At 40.7% G+C, this 20,858-nt stretch overlaps 1 long non-coding RNA gene across 2 annotated transcripts in view; it reads left to right on the forward strand.

The window, feature by feature from the left end:
- The window catches only part of LOC132400692 (uncharacterized), a 99,161-nt gene that overhangs the window by 13,327 nt on the left and 64,976 nt on the right, over positions 1-20,858 (forward strand). For both annotated transcript variants that reach the window (XR_009514337.1, XR_009514336.1), the window contains one exon: positions 9,264-9,453. This is a non-coding gene — a long non-coding RNA (uncharacterized LOC132400692). The remainder of the gene's footprint in view (positions 1-9,263; positions 9,454-20,858) is intronic.

Genomic DNA, 20,858 nt, shown 5'->3' on the forward strand with positions numbered 1-20,858 from the left:
AAGTTCCTGTGCACAGATGACCCTAGTGGTCAAAGTACATCTCCATCATCAACTTTGTTTTCTTGCAGCATACTCAGTAAATCCAATAACCATGAAAGAATCAATGAAAGACTGCACCCAATGGGATGAACAACCAGTGTGCAAACGACAACCAACTATACCAATGCAAAAGGAAAACAAAAGAAATAATAATTATAAATAAATAAGCAATCAATATTGAGAAAATGAGATGAAGAGTCCTTGAAAGTGAGACTGTAGGTTATGGGATCAGTTCAGTGATGGGGCGAGTGAAGTTCAGTGAAGTTATCTCCTCTGATGCAAGAACCTGATGGTCGAGGAGTAATAACAGTTCCTGACCCAAGCACTCCCTGCTGGGAATACTCTTGCCTCTGTATTCTTCTTGAAACAGTGCCTGAATTGAACATAGTGCTCATGCAGAAGTCAAAACAAGTTTCTTATAAATGTATTAAAAACAGGAAATGCAAGAAATACTCAGCATGCCAGGCAGCAGCAGTGTAGTAGCAGAGTTGCTATTTCAGGCAGATGATTCTTCATTGGGTTCTGTTTCAATGCACTGGGGTGAGGTCTGCACAGTTACTTTTCCATCTATGATTACATCTAATTCAATTGACAAATGTTCTGTGACTCAATATTGAAAATCTCTTGGGTGTGTTCCAAAATGTTTAATAACCACCAGAGTAGTAACAAACACAAACAAATTAAAAGGATTACATCTTCATTAGGGATGAGCAAAGAAATACATCATTTGTTTTTCTATAACAATTTCGTACTTTATATGATTTAGTATTTTCTTTATTTAGAAATACTGCACCGTAACAGGGCCTTCCAACCCGAAGAGCCCATGCTGCCCAATTACATCCATGTGACCCACTCACCTACTCAATGGTACATCTTTAGAATGTGGGATGAAACAGGAAGAAACCCATGTACAAACTCCTTACAGGCAGCAGTAGAATTAAACCAAGTCTCTGGCACAGTAATAGCACCACGGCAACCACTAGGTTACCAAGCCACCCTTTATACATTAATATAAGGAAAGATCATTTTCAATGACAGCAGGCCACCAACTGCTTCTGAACCTGGCGGCCTGGGATCTGAAACTCCTGCGCCTCCCGGCCGATGGCAGTACTGAGACGAGAGGGAGACTGGTCAAACACAGGCGGATGAAACGGCCCCAGCAGAGGGATCTTAACTGGCATGGAGTTGCAGGTTGAACACTGGTTCTTTTTCCGCTCTCAGGCCTTAATGCTTTAATTTGGCTTGATGCTTAATCAGTGCAGAGTTATAAGGCTAAACACCAGTTCATTTCCTGTTCTTGAGTCTTGATGCTTTAACCTGGCTCCGTGCTTTAATCATTGACACCCAGCATAGGAAACATCCTCTCCACATCCACCTTATCTAGTCCTTTCAACATTCGGTAGGTTTCAATCAGTCTTCTAAATTCCAATGAGTACAGGTTCAAAGTTGCCAGATTCTCCTCTTATGTTTACCCCTTCATTTCCAGAATCATCCTTGTGAACCTTCTCTGGACTATCTCCAATGACAACACATCCTTTCTGAGATATAGGGTCCAAAACTGTTGACAGTACTCCAAGTGCGGCCTGACCATGTATTATAAAGAATTAGCATTATCTCCTTGTTTTTATATTCTATTCCCCTTGAAATAAATGCCAACATTGCATTTGTCTTCTTTACCACAGACTCAACCTGTAAATTAGGCTTCTGGGAGTCTTGCACAAGGACCCCTAAGTCCCTTTGCACCTCTGATGTTTGAATTTTCTTCCCATGTAGATAATAGTCTGCACAATTGTTCTTTTACCAAAATGCATCACTGCAGATTTCCTAACACTGTATTCCATCTGTCACTTTTTTGCCTATTCTTTCGATTTGTCTAAGTCCTTTTGCAATTGTATTGCTTCCTCAGCACTACCTACCCCTCCACTTGTCTTCATATCATCTGCAAACTTTGCCACTGCCACTCCTAAGTTCATCCTGCTTGTTATTTCCTTGAAGAAGTCTAACAGATTTGTCAGGCAAGATTTTGATTTACAGAAACCATGCTGGCTTTGGCTTAGTCTCCAAGTAAACCAAAACCTCACTCTTAATAATGGACTCCAACAATTTCAGAACCACTGAGGTTAGGCTAACTGGCCTAAAATTTCTGTTATTTTGTCTTCCTCCCTTCCTGCAATTTTCCATTCCTCTGGAACCATGCCAGATTCTAGTGATTCTTAAATAATAATGACCAATGCATCTTCAGAAACCTCTCTCAGGACTCTGGGATGTAGTCCATCTGGTCCAGGTGACCTTTCCGCCTTAAAATCTTTCAGTTTGTCTAGCACTTTTTCTTTTGTAATTGTAATGACACTCACTCCTGCTCCCTAACACTCATGGACCTCTGTCACACTGCTATTGTTATCTACCGTGAAGACTGACTCAAAGTACTCATTAAGTTCATCAGCCATTTCTTTGTCCCCCATTATTACCTCACCAACATCTTTTTCCAGTGATCCAATATGAACTCTCATGTCCCTTTTACTCTTGATACAACTGAAAAAAACTTTTAGTATCTTGCTTTATAGTTTTGGCTAGTTGCCCTCATATTTCATCTTTATCCTTCTTATAGCTTTTTTAGTTGCTTTTGTTTGATTTAAAAAACTTCACAATCATTGAACTTCCCACTCACTTTGCACCATTATATGCCCCTTCCTTGGCCTTTACACAGTCCTTAAATTCCCTTGTCAGCCACCGTCACCTTCCCCTGCCATTTGAGAACTTCTTCTGTGTGACATAGCTATCCTGTGCTTTGTGAACTATTCCCAGAAACTTCAAGCACCTCTATTCTGTCATTATCCCCACCAGTAATCCCCTTTCAATACTTCCAAAACCCCTGGGCAAGCTCCTCTCTCATGCCTCTGTAATTCCCTTTAATGCATTGTGATACCGATCATGTGAGTTATGCTTCTCCCTCTCAAATTGCAGTATGAATTCAATCATATTATGATCACTGTCTCCTAAAGGTTCCTTTACCTTAAGCTCCCTAATAAAATCTGGATTATTACATGACACCCAGTCAAGATAGCCTTTCCCTGAGTAGGCTCAAGCACAAGCTGCTCTGCAAAGCCATCTGGTAGGTATTCAACAAATTCCTATTCTTGCAATATAACACCAACCTGATTTTTCCAGACCCCTTGCATATTGAAGCCCCGTGTTACAATTGTGACATTAACCTTATTACATGCCCTTCCCAGATCCCGTTGCAATCTCAACCCAACATCCTGGAACTATTTGGAGGCCTATATATGATTCCCACAATAATATTTTTACCCTTGCAGTTTCTTAATTCCACCCACAAAAATTTCACATTCTCTGGCCCTATGTCACCTCTTTCAAAGGATGTAATTCCATCTCTTACCAACAAAGCCACACCACCAACTATGCCTCTCGGCCTGTCCTTTTGATACAAAGTGTATTTTTTGATATTAAGCTCCCAACTATGACCTTATTTCAGCCACAACTCAGTGATGCCCACAATGTCATACTGAGCAATCTGTAATTGCACCATGAGTTCATTCACCTTATTCTGAATGCTATGTGCATTTAAATACAATACCTTCAGTCCTGCATTCTTTGTCCTTTTGAATTTTGCCTCTGTAGTATAATATAAATCTTTGCACTGACTGCATTTGGACCCAATCATTGGCTTGTCTTTCCTCACCCATCGTCTACTTGTAAAGCTGCTGGTTCATTCTCAGCTCTATCATGCTGGTTCCCATGCCCCTGCCTTATTAGTTTAAACCATTCCCAATGGCTCTACAGCCAAGAGCTAACTGGTTTGAAAGTCTGATGGCAACAGTTGATCAGTTTAGAAGTCAAGGAGCTTTGATAGCTCTTGAGATATGATTCTATTTGCCCTGACGATTAATTTTTTTACACCTAATATTTAGTAACAAGTTACTTCTAAAACAAATTGAACTGCAGACTTTGCAAAATTTAAGTGTAGAAAAGCCAATAATTTTCTTTCATTTGAACCGCATAATCAACTTGATGAATAGGACAAATATTAATGTAGGAATTAGTTCACACACCAACAATTGTTCACGCACCATTAGAGCTGTTTAAGTATTTGTGAGCAAACATATATAGACATGCTCAGCATGTCATTGCTTGGCATTCCTCCAGTCTGAGTAGATTCCCAAATGATTCACTATTAGATTAGAATTTGGCAGGCTTACCTGTTTTTGCTGTTCAGTATTGAAATATTGAATTAGTATTGAAATGATAATCCGCAGCAGAACTGACACAAACAGAGAAAGAACCTGAAATCGTTGAATTTGATATTGAGTCTCCAAAGCAGCCATGTGCCCAGATGAAGGAATGGGTGTGGTAACGTCAAATTCCATCTGACTCCTAGTCTGCTGTATCTTTCTGTGGCCTTCCGTACTGTTCTAAGAAGTCCCAGTGTACAATCCTGACCTACTGAGTGCTCTGATAGTTTCTGTTTTCATTTACATCTGTTCATGTGGGTGAAGTTTGTGCTCTGAGTTTAAGGGTAAACTTAAAGCACCCTGTAGGGTAACCAATACATTCTGCTCAATGGAACTGAAGAATGGATTTTCTTTCATGGCACTTTACATCTCCTCATCTTACCTAGGAAATGAAGTTATACCTTGTCAACAAATGTCATAAATCATTAAAAATGCAGTGTGAAGTTCCTTGTTTTAAAAGAATTAATATTTTTTTCAATTTGCTTTCAAGATCATGAATGCTAGTAGGCAATCACCAAATTCCAAGAACGCACAGCATTGGTAGGAGTTGAGGTTACAGTTTACACCATTCCCACCTTCTTCCAATTGCATTTATCCACATCATGAATCAATTGGTGCCTTCATATTGCTGATCTTACAAAATGTGGCAGATTTAACTCTCAGTGGCAAAGAAATGAAATGTTACTCATGAGTCCCGAAGGAATATACCTCACCATAACTTACTTCTCTTACTGTGCATGATAGTTAAATTAACCATGATAGTTAATTATTGGCATATGGGAAGAAACTGGAACCCACAGAAAGTATTCTTAAACTGCTCTCAGAGATAGAACTGAATCTAGGTGATAGGACAGCACAGCTATGGAACTGCTGTCTCCCTGCTCCAGCTACCTGGGTTCAGTCATGTGTTCTGCTGCTGTCTTTGGAAACTTCACCTATTCTATCTGCAACTGTGAAGGTTTCCTCCTACATCCCAAAGAAGTACAGTTTGGTGGGTCAGTTGTGTTCAGATGAAGACAAAATATGGGGATAGTTGATGGCAATGTGGGGAGAATAGATTACTCAGGTTACAGTGAAAATTAATGGGTTTTACCTGAGAGCCAGCATAGGCTTGAAGGACCAAAAAGATCTCCTACTTCATAAGGAAAGCTCTAACTGCTGTGTCACTGTGTCACCTTCCTGAGTCTAAGCTTTTAGCTTGGCCTTATTGATAACACAGAAGATTCTGAGGATCTAGATACCCAGAGTAACACACACAAAATGCCGGAAGAATTCAACATCTCAGGCGGCATATATACAGAGGAATAGACAGTTGATGTTTCAGGAGAATTCTTGAGCACCTTCACTCTATCTGCAACTAGCAGGTTTTCCCAGTGGCCACTCATTTTAATTCTAATCCCCAGTCCCATTCTGACATGTTTGTCCATGACCTCCTCTGCTGCCACAATGAGGTCAGTCTCAGGTTGGAGCAGTAAAACCTCATATTCCATCTGGGTAGCCTCCAATCTGACGGCTTGAAAAATTTCTCTAACTTCTGTTAATTTCTTTTCCCTTCCCCCTCTTTATTTTTCCATTTCCCATTCTGGCTTCCCTCTTACCCCCTTTTCTTCTCTTCACCTGCCTATCCCCCTTCTCTTTTCTTTCTCCCATGGCCCACTGTCCTCTCCTATCAGACTCTCCCCCAACTTCATCCACCCAGCCCAATCACCCTCTTTCTTCCTCAACTGGCTTTGCCAACCAACTTGTATTTCTCCCCTTTCCACCATCTTCTTCTGGTTCCTTCCCCCTTCCATTCCAGACGTGTTGAAGGGGCTCCACCTGAAATGATGACAGTTTATTTGTGTCTCTCTCTCTATTTCGCTGGAATCAGTAGTTCTCTGTGACTTCATTCATGTAATAACTGAAGGTATGGTCAAGGAAGGCGGAGGAGCACTCATCGGTCTGCTTTGAGTCAGTGGACCGAACAATATTCAGGGATTCATCTCCAAATGTGAATGAATACTGCACAGTTGTCATTATCTTCATCAAGGCCAGTGTGGATGCATGTGCGCTTTCGAGAACATCCGGCAATGCCCAAACCAAAAGCCATAGATGAGCCGGGAGATTAGTACCCCCTGTAGTCTGCTGAGTGCTAGATCTATGTCATTCAAGACTGGAATTGGATACACATCAATTCTAGCAGGACTTGCAGGCCATTATTTCCTACAATACGAAACCTAAGATCATGAATGGCTGTGACGCTTCACTCCAGACTAGCTAAACACCTTTAATACGTGCATTGAAAGGGAGAATAAAGCTACACTTGTGCAGCATCTAGTGATCCTGCGATCTCTGTCTCGGAGACTGACTTCAGAACATCATTCATGAGGGTGAACCTGTACAGGACGTCAGGCTCTGGTGGTGTACGTTACCACGCACTGAAATGTGCCAACCAACTGGTGGGAGAACTCGTGGACATCTTCAGTCTCTCACTGCTGCTGTCGAGATTCCCACCCATCTAAAAATCCAAGCTGCAGGATTCCCTAAAGTTTAACTTGCAGGTTGAGTTGGTGGTAAGGAAGGCAAATGCAATTTTAGTAGTAATTTCAAGAGGACTAAAGTACAAGAACAAGGATGTAATGCTGAGGTTTTATAAGGCACTGGTCAGCTGCCCTCGGAGTATTCTGAGCACTTTTAGGTCCCTTATCTAAGAAAAGTTGTGCTGGTGTTGGAGTGGGTCCAGACAAGCTTTATGAGAATGATTCCAAGAATGAAAGGGTTAATGTATGAGAAGCGTTTGATGGCTGCAGGCCTGCTAGAATTTAGAAGTGGGGTGGGGAAATCTCATTGAAACCTATCAAATATTGAAATGCCTGGTTAGAGTAGATGTAAGGAAGATGTTTCCTATAGTGGGTGAGTTTAGGACCAGAGGTCTATGCCTCAGACTAGAGGGATGTCCATTTAGAACAGACATGAGAAGGAATTTCTTCAGTTAGAGGGTAGAGAATCTGTGGAATTCATTGCCACAAGCAGCTGTTGATGCCAGTTATTGAGTATATTTAAAGCAGAGGTTGATTTATCAGGGTGTCAAAGGTTATGGGCAGAGTTCAGGGGAATGATTTTTGAGAGGGATAATGAAATGGCGGAGCAGACTTGATGGTCTGAATGGCCTAATTCTGGCTCGATGTCTTATGGTCTTATGGTATAAACTTCAAAGTAAATTCATTATTAAAGTAAATATATTTTATCATATCTTACCTTGAGATTCATTTTCTTGCTGGTATTTACATGAAAAAAGAAATACAATTGAATTTTATGAGAAGCTATCTATAAACAGACAAAGATTGACAAACAACCAATGTGCAAAACAGCATTGCAAATAGTGAGAACATGTTGTAAAGAGTCTTATATATTCTTTTTGATGTTGCTCTGAGATCTGAGGTGGCAGGGGAGCATCACCAACGGCATTAGCTTCATTAGCTGCCAACCTGCTTGCAGGACAAGTCCCATCCATGTGTCTGTTTGGCAAACAATCTTCACATCCTCTTGGCCACAGGGTCCATCAGGGACTGATTATGCTAAAGAGCTGGCTGTGGACAGCAACCCTATCCCTCACCAGGAACATACTTAAAAATCATCAAAAAGATCCTGAAAGTCTTTGCAAAATCTATGGACAATTTTGAAGCGTACTTCCTTAGGAAATTTTCATGACATTTCTTTAAATTTAAAGAATATATTCACTTAGCAATATAAGAACACAAGAAATAAAAGCAGGAGTAGATCATTTGATCCCATTCAATAAAGATTTCAGCTCATGTTTCATCTAATTGAGCAATAGAATTGTGTGGCAAAGAAACAGGCCCTTTGGAGAACCATGTCTATATGCAGCTCTTGTGTCCATCAGCACTAATCCTAGTTGGTCTATATCTTTCTATGCCTTTTCTACTTAGCTGTTTGTTTAAATACCTCTTAATTTGAGGGGGTTCATAATTTGAATATGGAGAGTTTCTTTATGTCACTAGAGACTAGCAAATTTCTACAGATGAACAGTGGAAGGCAATCCAACTGGTGGCATCACCACCTGGAATGGAGACTCCCATGCATGGGGTCGAAAGAAGCCGCAGAGGGTTGTAGGTTCAGCCAGCACAATCACGGGCACAGCACATCAAGGACAGGTGACCTTCAAAAGGCAGTGCCTCAAGAAGGCATCCGTCCTTAAGGCATTAAGGAACATTATCATTCTGGACATTCCCTCTTCCCATTATTATCATCAGGGAGGAGGCACAGGAGACAGAAGACATTTAATTATTTATTGTAACTTGTTTTGTCTTGCACGTACTGCTATCACAAAACAACAAATTTCACAATATACAGTAGTCAGTGATAATAAATCTGATTCTAATTCTAAATGCAGTAACTATATCTGATTCCATGACCTTCTCTATAGTAACTTCCAGGTATCAACCATTCTCAATGCAAAAAAAAATCTTTTTTTTAATCACCTTTAAAAGACCTTCCGCTCACCATGAACCCTTGCCCACTTGGTTTTGATGCCTTTACACTATCTATGCCTCTTGTAACTTTATCTAGCTTTATTAGGTCACCCTACAGCCTTGATCTCTCCAGGAAAAATAAGCCTAGCCTATCAAGTCTCTCCCTATTAGAAAGGTGCTCCAAATCTAGGCGATGTCCAGGTTAAGCCCCTATAAAATCACACCCTTCCTGTAACCATAATAGAATACAGTATTCCAAATATGACCTAACCAACGTTTTCTAAATTTGTAAGATAACCTCCCAACTTTTACATTTTATGCTTTGACCTATGAAGGCAAGCTTGCTGATAAACCATTTATTCTGTTGCATTTTTACACCCTAAAGGGATATTTATTTATTCTAAACTGTTAATACTTCAAATGTTATTTTTTAATTCACCGTAATAACTTTTAATGTAGTTTTTGCACAGCATGCCTTCTTAACTGAAGACTCTGGTTTCAGATTGAATTAAACCACTTTCAACCTTAAACAAGAGAAAATCTGCAGATGCTGGAAATCCGAGCAACACACACAAAATGCTGGAAGAACTCAACAGGCCAGGCAGCATCTGTGGAAAAGAATACAGTCGACACTTCGGGCCGAGACCCTTCATCAGGTCTAGAGATAAAAGATGAGAATCCCAAATAAGAAGGTAGGAGGAATGGAGGAAGAAATACAAGGTAGTAGGTGATGGGTGAAACCAGGAGAGGGGCAAGGGTGCAATAAACAGCTGGGAAGTCGATTGGTGAAAGAGGTAAAAGTCTGGAGAATGGGGAATACGTTAGGGGAGGAAAGTATGCCTTTGAAGAAAGGGAAGGGGGAGAGGAGCACCAGAGGGAGGTGATGGGCAGGTAAGGAGATAAGGTAAGATAGGGAAATAGGATTGGGGAATGGTGAAGAAGAGAGGACGCTGGAGGCTACCCAGATGGAATATAAGCTGTTGTTCCTCACGGCAGTAGAGGAGGCCATGGGCTGACAAGTCGGAATCGAAATGGGAAAAATTGAAATGGGTGGCCACCGGGAGATCCCACTTTTTCTGGCAGATGGAGTGAAGGTGCTTAATAAAGCGGTCTCCCAATCTACGTCGGGTCTCTCTGAAATACAGTTGGCCCACCGGCAGCATTGGATACTGTAGATGATAAGGTGGAAGTGACAAATATCTGAAGAAGATGGAAACTGTTAGGAGAGGATGGTGAATCATGGAATAAAGAGAAGGAGGAGAGGAGGGGTACTGGAGGGAGGAATGTGTGAAAACCGGACAGTTTGAAAGGATGGTGTAGGGGAAAGAGATGTGAAGATGGAGCTGGTGGGATAAAGGATCAGTTATTGGAAGTTAAAGGACTGAGTCTTCATGCTGTCAGGTTGGAGACTGCAAAGGCAGAATGTAATGAGCTATTCCTTAAATCAGTATCTGGTCTCAATTTGGTTATAAAGAAGGCAGTGGACAAGCATGCCAGTGTAAGTGGAGCTCCATTCAAACTGATTTTACTTCCTGATTGCCTGAATTCTTTGACTTTACAGCCTTTGCACCATTTTTAATTGTCACAGACACCACTCCTTCTCTTCCATTTTGTCTGTCAGTCTCCAGGAGTATTTAATTTGCCACTTTTCTTTGCTCTGACTCTATTTTTCCTTTGCTCAAAGATTCTGGTTATCTTTGTCAGATTAACTTTCTAGATTAGAAACATAGAAAACAAACAGCACAATACAGGTCCTTCGGCCCACTAAGCTGTGCCAAACACGTCCTTACCTTAGAACTACCTAGGCTTACCCATAGTCCTCTATTTTTCTAAGCTCCATGTATCCATCCAGGAGTCTCTTAAAAGAGCCTATCGTCTCCGCCTCCACCACCGTCGCCCACAGCCCATTCCACGCACTCACCACTCTCTGCGTAAAAAACTTACCCCTAACATCTCCTCCGTACCTACCTCCAAGCACCTTAAAACTATGCACTCTAGCCATTTAGCCCTGGGGGAAAAGCCTTTGACTATCCACATGATCAATGCCTCTCATTATGTTGTACACCTTTATCAGGTCACCTCTCATCCTCCATCGTTCCAAGGAGAAAAGACCAAGTTCAGTCAACATTCGGGTTATGTTAAAGTCTCTTTAACTTTCTAAGCTTCACCAGAGCAATCATCCTCTCTCAACTCTTTCTTTTAAAGTCCCTATTGCAGCACCAGTAATTAATTCACTGGTCCCAGCCTGATTCAAGTAGAGTCTTTTTCAGTGGAACGCATTCCTTACCCCCAATGTCCCGCAAATTGAAACCCATATCTCCCACTCCAGTCTCTGAGGAACTCGTTCAGCTCTCTGAAGTTATTGATCCTCTGTCAATTTGCATGTGACTCAGTTAGTAATCCAAAGTTCATTACCTTTATAATTTGGTCCTTAGCTATTTTACTGCTTTTCAATAAGCAATCTGCTGGAGGAACTTATCAGATCAGGTAGCATCTGCAGCAGGAAAGGAATTGTCAAAAACCTGCATCAGGATTGAGGGTGGTGAGGGAAGATAGCCAGTATAAAGATGGGTTCAACAGGGGTTGGTGGGTGACTAGTGGACTGAGTCAGGGTGAAGGATAATCAGCAGAAGGGGAGTTGTGGAGTTGAGAGAGGCATGTGGATGATATATGGAGGGAGACAGAAAAAAGTAGAATAAAAGGTAGATGGGGTCTGTCGGGAGAGGGAAGGGTGAAGGTGAAGTCATGCGTGTGAGTGATAGGCAGGAGTACAATGGCCACTGGTGTTGCAATCAGAAAAGTATGGAAGGTGATATTAGGACAAGTGGAGGAACGATGAAGGGCAGGTGGAACTGGAACCATATGTGGGAGAAAGTGATAGAACTGATGGGTGAAATTTACTTCTTTTCATTAAGTGATTTATGTCAAACTGCCTGATCCTTAGACCTGCCACCTTTTGTGTGAAAGGGAAACTTCCTCCCTTCTTGCCCCCTTCCCACGTTCTCTAGTATTAGATATTTCAACCCTGGTAAAAAGATACCATCTGTCTACTCTATTTATGCCTTGTATAATTTTAAAACTTCTATCAGGCCATCCCTTGGCTTTCACCACTCTAGGGAAAATTCAGTATGTCTGACCTCTTGTTATAGCACATTCCCACTAATCCAGGCAACATACTATACTTCTACCCTAGTGCAAAGAGTCTGACTGTCTATCTTATCTATAGACTACTGGATGCTACTGTTATAAATATCCAGTTTCACTTTTTTAACTCATTTTATCACTTTTTCATTTTTTACATGTTTACACAGTGTTGGCGCGTGGCCTAGTAGGCAAAGCATCAGACTAGTAACCTGAAGGTCACTGGTTCGAGCCTCAGCTGAGGCAACGTGTTTGTGTCCTTGAGCAAGGCACTTAACAATACATTGCTCTGCGATGTCACCGGTGCCAAGCTGCATGGGTCCTAGTGCCCTTCCCTTGGACAACATCGGTGGCATGGAGAGGGGAAGGCCTGCAGCTTGGGCAACTGCTGGTCTCCCATACAACCCTGCCCAGGCCTGTGCCCTGGAAACTCCAGGTGCAGATCCATGGTCTCTCGAGACCGACGGATGCCACCAGTAGTAACAGTAGTACAACCACTTTTTAGTGTATTCAGTGAGTTTGAAGGCAGTGGGAAATGTATTACTAATCAGAACCCTGGCTCGCAGTCCAGACCCTAGCTTTGGATAATCACTCTGTCTACAGTCCAGCTGCAGTGTCCGGGCCCTTTCTCTCAGCCCAACACTCAGTCCATTGTTTCCTACTGTATTCCAGAACCCCCCGGCTCATATTCTGAACGAATCAGTGATCTTGTATGGCCATTTAAATGTGTAGGAGAGGTAACTGAGAAGTGGTGGACATAACTCAATGCAGCATGGGCACACCCTTCCTCAGCATCAGTAACTACAGGAGGAATTGCCATTTGAAGGTGACGTCTATCATTGGGAATCCTCACTTGGGCTATGCCCTCTTCTTGCAGCTGCTACTAAGCAGCACACATAGAATTCTGATTAGACCATAAGACCATAGGGCACAGGAGCAGAATTAAGCTATTCTGTCCATTGAATCTGCTCTGACATTTTATCATGGCTAATCCATTTCCCTCTCAACCCATTCTCCTGTCTTCTTCCTGTAGCCGTTCACAACCTAGCTAATCAAGAACCTAGCAACCTCCACCTTAAATACACCTGGGCTCCACAGCCGCCAGTGGGAATGAATTCCACATTTCACCACCCTCTAGCTAAAGAAATTCCTTCTCTTCTCCATTCTAAATGGGGATCCCTCTCTTCTGAGGCTGTGCCTTCTGGACCTAGACTCACCCACCATAGGAAAGATTTCCTCCACATCCACTCTATTTAGGCCTTTTAACATTCTATAGGTTATAATCAGATACCCTTCGTTCTTCTAAATTCCAGCAAATAGCCATCAATCGCTCCACATATGACAAGCCTTTCATTCCTAGACTGATTCTCATGTACCTCCTCTGAACCCTCTCCAATGTCAGCATGTCCTTTCTTAAATAAGGGGCCCAAAACTGCTCACAGTACTCCAAGTGAAGCCTCACCAGTGTCTTATAAAGCCTCAGCATTACATCCTTGTTTTTATATTCTAGTCTGCTTAAAACCAATGCTAGCATTGCATTTGCCTTCCTCACCACCAAATCTACCTGCAAGTTAATCTTTAGGGAATCCTGCTTGAGGACTCCCAAGTCCGTGCGCGCTTGGAATTTTTAAATTTTCTCCCCGCTTAGAAACTAGTCTGTGCTTTTATTCCTTCTACCAAAGTGCGTAACCATACACTTCCCGACAATGTATTCAACATGCAACTATTTAGTCCATGCACGTAATGTGTCTAAGTCCTTCTGCAGCCTCCCCGTTTCCTCCCATTACCTGCCCCTCCACCTAACTTCGTATCAACTGCAAACTGCAAACTGATTAGATTAGGTAGATAGCTTGCTGGCATGGATGAATTGGGCTGAAGGGCCACTTTCTGTCTGTATAACTCTTATTTTTATTAACCCTGTTTTCTAATGTCAGTGAAGTCACTGTTGTTTCTATGCCTGTAAAAATCTAAATACTTAATTTGAGAGATTTAGAGGAATCCTTTGACGATCAATATGCAAAGGAAAAGCAACCTATACAGTATATACGTTGATGGCATTAAGAATGATCACTTAGGGTAAGCTGTGTTTGACAGTTAGATGTTTGTTGCTTCTTATACAGAATAATGGTATTCTTGTTTAAAAAGCTGCATTTATATCGCTCCAGACTTTAACATTTCAAATAATTTGCCCGAACATAATAAACTAATTAGAAATATAGTAACAATTGCTAGCAGGGAAATGTGTCATCTCTTTTGGGTACCATAATGAAAAATAAAAGTTTACAGAAAAAGTAATAAGGACTATATTCGCATTCACTGAGTACCTTTACTGTATTAAATCATGGTTTAAATCAATGTTTCTTTTGAAATTTGATCTGAGATAGAATGGAAATAAAGCTCAGCTCAATTACTTCATCGTTGAAAGGAGATGCTGACTCTGTACTGCTCATCGTGCTGAGAATTTCTAGCATTTACCATATTCCTATTCAAATCAAAGTATTCCTTCCTATCCTATTTCTTTTATCTTTCGTTTCTTTTTCATGCTTATATAATTATTTTTTTAAAAGCATTTACTCTGTTCATGTCAACTTGCATTTTTCACAACACCCTGGCTATAAAAGCCACTTAGAGATTTCATGCTGTTTTTTTTTTAAAGTTTATCCTATGTTTGTAGATCCCAATTTTGGAATTTCTCATAGATCGTCTTCCTGCCTTTCCTTTTCAAGAAAAAAATACCATCACCTGTGCATTACCTATTATATTAAATGTGAAAGCAAATTAAAATTAAAGCAAATCTAAATGATATTCTTAAACAGTCTATGGTCTCTTAATTATTACCAAATTTTTACCAACTTGCTTATGATTTCAGAACAACAGTCCTTGCTTATGATTTAAATATGCCTAAGATTTATTGATAAACTTAATGTTTTTTTGCCAGTTTTCATACTTTTGATGACTGTTGAGATTTGCAAATCTTTGCACTGAGGGGTCTTAATAAGACTTCTGGAATAAATATCCCATTTTTAGATACAGTTAAGTGTATATACAATAGCTGGCTGTGCGCTTATTTGTCCCATGTCATTGTAATTAGAATGGGGAGAGTGTACTGATGGGTAAACATGAAGCCTGATGTAAATTAAAACATTCACCAATATCTATCAGTCACAGTGACAGTAGAATGTCAGCTGATCCCACATAATGATGCTTACCCATCTCCCTCAAAATCTTGTTTCCACACTTCAGCTAGCTGCATTGAGACCTACTCATTTGTGCTTTGTGACTGCAGAATTAACGCAAGAGTTTTGTTATTTCTTTCATGGACCTGTTCTTTTAGCTCAAGAATCATTTGCAGCCAGGTTGAAGCCTATAGCAAATTTGCTTTGTTGCCCAGGTGTCCTGAAAGGATTACTTTGTGCCCCATTTTCTGGCCATAGAATTTGCTAAAGCTGTGGTTGGCCAAATCATCTTGAAGGACAGATATTTGTATAGAAGTACGATATATTGTAGCCTAACACATTGTTTTCTGAAACCTTCAGCTCACTAACATAGAGCACTCACTGCGAGATATGTTCCAATGGGGAAGAAGCAATCTTCCTGCTTTAGGAACGTTGAACCATCTCCAAAACCCAACATCTTTCATCAAGTGGGAAATAAACAAAATGCTCCAGCTAAGTCAACAAACATCCATTTAGGTATGAGAAAAGGAAGAATTTCTTCAGCTAGAAGGTGATGAATTGGTGAACTTCACTGTTGCAGAGGGCAGTGGAGACCAAGTCATTATTTAAGGCAGAGATTGACATGCTACTAATTAGTTTATGTCACATCTGGAGTATTGGATTCACTTCTGGTTGCCCCATTATATGTTGAATGTGGAGGCTTTGAGAAGGGTGTAGGAGAGCTTCTCCAATACGCTGGATGGATTAGATGATATGTGTGCTATAGAGGAAGGTTAGACAAACTTGCATTGTTTTCTCTAGCGTGGTGAAGGTTGAATGGAGAACTGGCAGACATTTTTAAACTTATGAAAGGCATAAATAGAGAAGAGTCTGTTATGTTTAGTAACTCCAGAAGCTAATTGAAAGAAGAAAACACAAGAGCCCAGGAGAACAAGTATGCTTAGGTTTACCTTATTGAGGTATGCACGTATGCTATAGTCGTATAATAACGTATGCCATTCATGTAATTCATACACATAACCTTTAATGAATAATGAATACAACAAAGATTGCTTAATCAAATATATACAATATTACTCAAATATTACTGAAATTTCTACTTCTATCAATCTATCAATCTGTGCTTAGTTTTTTTTGTGGCTGTAAGGGAACGTGACACAGAGGCTATAGGGCATTCACCTCCATCACATTAGGTACGTTATATCTGCACCTATACCTTAAGGCAAGATGTCACAGGCAAGCTTCACTGGACAATGTGGATCATAACACGAGAGTACAGTGTCTGATGTCACCAATTCCTTTACCTTTTGGAAAGCGACCTCACACTAGTCAATTGCTATTTCTTCCCAATCTGTAGTAATAAGTTCAAGGAATGGAACACAGTATCCAGGTTTGGCAGGAACCTGTTATTGTAATAAAGAAACCCTTAAAAGTATTGCAACTGTGACATGTCCTTTGGCCTTGGGGCAACTACTACTGCTTGACTTTTCTTAGTACATGTGTGATCCTTATGTGTCAATGGTGTGATCACAGTAAGTGATTCTTGGTTTAAAGAATTCATGCTTGCATTCTGAAGCCATAACCTTCTAATCTTTTTAACACTGTCTTGAGATTTTGGAGATGTTTTTTGTCCTCCTGACCAGTAGCAATGATGTCATTCAGGTGAAACAGAGGGCCTGGGCAGCCTTACAGCACCTGGTCCATAGCTTTCTGCCAGAGTGTAGGTGCAGATGCAACTCCAAAAATAAGCTGATTATAGCAATAACTCCCTTTGTGAGTGTTTATGGTAAGAAACACTTTGGACTCTTCTTCCATCTCCATCTGTAGGCATCAGCTAAATCCGCTTTGCTGAAGAGCTGCCCTCTGGAAGGTTTGCAAACATATCCTCTGTGCTGAACAAGACTAAAGGGATGATTGTGGACTTCAGGAAGTGAAGGCTCACTAGTCCTCATTGCACTATAAGCAGCTCCTTTGTGGACAGAGTTAGGAGCACCATGTTACTGGGAGTGCACATAACAGATACTCTTACCTGAATACCATCTCTTTAGTCGAGAAAGAGTAGCAACATCACCACTTCTCAAGGAGACTGAAGCGAGTGAGGGACCCCAACCTCATTCTAAGCAATTTTTATTGGAGCACCACTGAGAATGTACTGACCAACTGCATCACTATCTAGTATGGGATTTGCAAGGCATCTGACTGCAAGACCTTACAAGGGATTGTGAAGACTGCTGAGAGGATCATCAGGGTCTCCCTTCCACCCATCCAAGATACTTAACAGAAGTGTTGCGTACACAGGGACTTTAGCATTGTCAGTGATCCCTCCCATCCAGCCAACATCGTCTTTGACCCCCTACACAGACAAGGCCAAGACAGTTAGGATGCGAAACAGCTTCTTACCCCGGCCATAAGACTACTGAACTCCCTGCCTCCACACTCAGGTCTCATCACGTATGAGTGCCAGTAGCGCTATACTGTTTACCTTTTAACTTGTGTTGTAAATGCACCTTTTGAATTGTTAGTTTATTTGTTGTAATATTACTTCATGTGTTGTGTGTTATGCACCTTGGTCTGCAGGACCATTGATTTGTTTGGTGGCGTACATACATACGACAGAAATGACAATAAACTCGAACAGGTTTGGGTAGGTATATTAACAACAAACATTTAAAAGTCTCTTGGGCAGGATCACGGATAGGAAATATTTAGAGGGATTTTGGCCATACAGTCAAATGGGTCTAATTTGGTTGAAAATCTTGTTTGGAATAGACCAGTTGGGTCAAAAATCTTATTTCTGTGCTGCACGGCTCAATTCCTCCATGAAAGACTATTTGCTACAGACGGGGAAAATATGTGGACTGCATTCTGAGCCAGAATAGCATGGACATGACTTAGTTGTCCCAGGAAAAGTTGGAAATAATGGAAGTGAGTTTCCTACATGGTGCTTAGTCACTAATAAAAAATCTTGAAGTTTCTCCAAAAACTAAGGCTTAAGCTTGATTTTCTCCAGGACCAGCACTGCAGAGGACATGGTGTCTATTCTGCATTGCTAGAAATCATGACAGCCTGTGTGCCAGTGACTTAATGGCCCAATGTGATCTGGTGGTGAGCTTGCTCAGTGGGTGTGCAGCTAAGTCCAGAAAGTAAATCTGGCTGCAGTGGATGTCTGGTTATGCCTGCTTTCAGACACTATCAGATGCACCGGGTGCGTTTCCAATGGCTGGGTGCTTTTCAGTGCTATATATTGAATGTGCATTCTTCCTCTGACAAGTCTCACAAAGCTTCTGATATAAAACCATTCTGAGAACTGAAACTCATCTCTTGGCACAACTCCACAGAAGCCTTCTCTCATTCTTTTTCATCTCCTCCATTTTGCTCTCTTTCTCCATGCAATGGACTCAGCTTTTGCTTAAGTGCATCAATGCTATTATCCTCACCTGTTCCCTGTGGCAGTGGGTAAAAAGAAAAATTCTCCTGAATTCCCTATTGGATTAATAGTGACTATTACACATCAGAGCTTTGAATTACCACAGAAGTGGAACCAATGGCTACTATATTTATAAGGAAGTGGCAAAGGTTCAGGGTTAGGGGTGGAAAAAGCCAGAGTTCATAAAGACAGAAGGCACAAAAATCTTGCCAGACCTTGCGGAACTTCTAACTTATTCCACAAGTGAGAACTAATTCTTCTTTTGTGTAATAGTGTAAAATGGAGAATAGGGGTCTGCAGTTCAATTTGTAAATCTTTCCATTTTCATTTGTATTGACTTCCAAGGACTTAAAAATACAGAGATCTGCAAAGTAGGTGGCTCATTTATTGTCCTCCATTTTATGTCATCATGAAAGGTAATCAGCTCCCAACATTGCTATAGTATTTCCGTGTAATAAACCCTTCTTAACTCAACAGAAGTGTCTGACTGAAGCTAGCAGTTGAAGTATTAAGTTGAGAATTTTGGTCTATCTGGTTACGTAGTGTAGTTTCTCAATGAACCATTGAAGTCATCCTAATTTATGGCAAAACTTGACACTGCGCAATCTGAAGGTAAGGTTTTATAGGCATTTGTATGCCAGGTAAACAAATGAAGAATAGACATGCAAATATTCCTATCAACCCTATCTCTGTTAATTTTATGGAAGTAATTTGGGCTTAATGGTTTCAAGAAGAATGATGCCTTGGGGTATGAAACACAGAAGACAAACAGTTACCTGATTTGGTGTTAGTCTTGGCCATGGGGAAGATGGATAATTGTTTGGGAACAGAATGCTGGCTGTGACATAGAGTTTCATCAGGTTTGCTGGCTGACGCTTAAACTCACCAAAAGACATATATGGTTCTATTCTAAACACCTCTGAAAAAAATTAGCCACTGGAATGTAAATCAGCAAAGAAGCATAACCATCGGTGGCCCCCTAAGGCAAAATAACTTTAATTTTTACAGCTGATTCTCCCTTCACTATCTGTATAATCTATTGCTTAAAGGTTTGCTGCATTGTGAGGGGGGCGATGGTGGACTTCTAGTTTGTAGTTTGCATACAACTCATGGCTTGAGTGGAATTTACAGAATCCAGATTCCTGGCATGTTAGGTACTTTCCACCTACACTGAGTCAGGTTTAAACAGCTGTGTTTCAACACACATATTATCATTACCACCAGGATGGTTTGACCAGAGAGGAAAATAGAAGACTGGATAATATATTGTACGAAAACTTTTTTAATAAGGCTGTAATGCCAGATGTACTAGCAAAATGACAATTGGCTTTTTTTTAAATGGAATACATTTTAACTGCAAAAACAAGCACTTTCTAAAGATTATATCATGGCCTTTGTCCTTTAATACAAGTTTGGTAATGATATTCTGATTTACAAATTAAATTTCCTTGACCTAAAAAATGAACAAGTAAAATGTTTTAATGCCTTCACATACTCGCAATATTTGCATGAGAATGGAGATTCATATATAATGAGCTTACGGAATAAGGATAACCAAAAGTAAAGTTGCCTTGTCTGCAGACACCTGCTGTATTTCCCCCTTCTATGTCTTATTCAAATGTAACTGCAGTTCAGTAACACATCCGTCTAACCTCGGGCTTGTCAGCCATTGGCTGTCTGCAGTGGAGTTCTTAATGTAGTTAGGAACAGAATTGCTTGTTCACTTCTTTCTGATGTGCTGTGATTGTTGATAATTATACCCAACCATTGACCCTTCTGCCTTGCAGTTTGTGTGGGTTATATTAATTCTTAACTGAGAGGATGTTTTCTTTTACAATTTCAGTTCATTCTTCAGTCATTTGCCTGACCTGCCCATTTTCCATTCTCGCATTGTTTCCTAAAGAAATGCCACCAAGACCTGATTTTATGAATCTAATGAAGTAATAACTTTGCCACAGCTGTATTGAAAGTACCCATTTTGATCTCAAACTCCATTTCAAAGTAAAATTTCTACCATACACATTTGCTGTTAGTTCAGTCGTGGACTCAATGCAGAACCTTCTTTCACAATTCCCTCCTCAAAGACTAGCTGGACTAAACAAGTACTAAGTTGAGTAGAATGATATCTGTTACATTCTTCCCCCAGCACAGTTCGGATGGACAAATTCTCACAGAAAGCTGTCACATGATCTACCAAGTGGCACATGTTGTAGTGAGTGAATGAAAACTCATGCTGTAAATAGCAACCTTGTGCACATCTTCCCCAAGTTTATTGACACCGAATGACTCCAGCTGTGTGCCAATTTTAAGTCCACAACTATGGCACCAGACTTTTTAATTCACACAGCTCCAT

This window comes from Hypanus sabinus, chromosome 10 (assembly GCF_030144855.1).
Source record: "Hypanus sabinus isolate sHypSab1 chromosome 10, sHypSab1.hap1, whole genome shotgun sequence".
Taxonomy (NCBI): domain Eukaryota; kingdom Metazoa; phylum Chordata; class Chondrichthyes; order Myliobatiformes; family Dasyatidae; genus Hypanus; species Hypanus sabinus.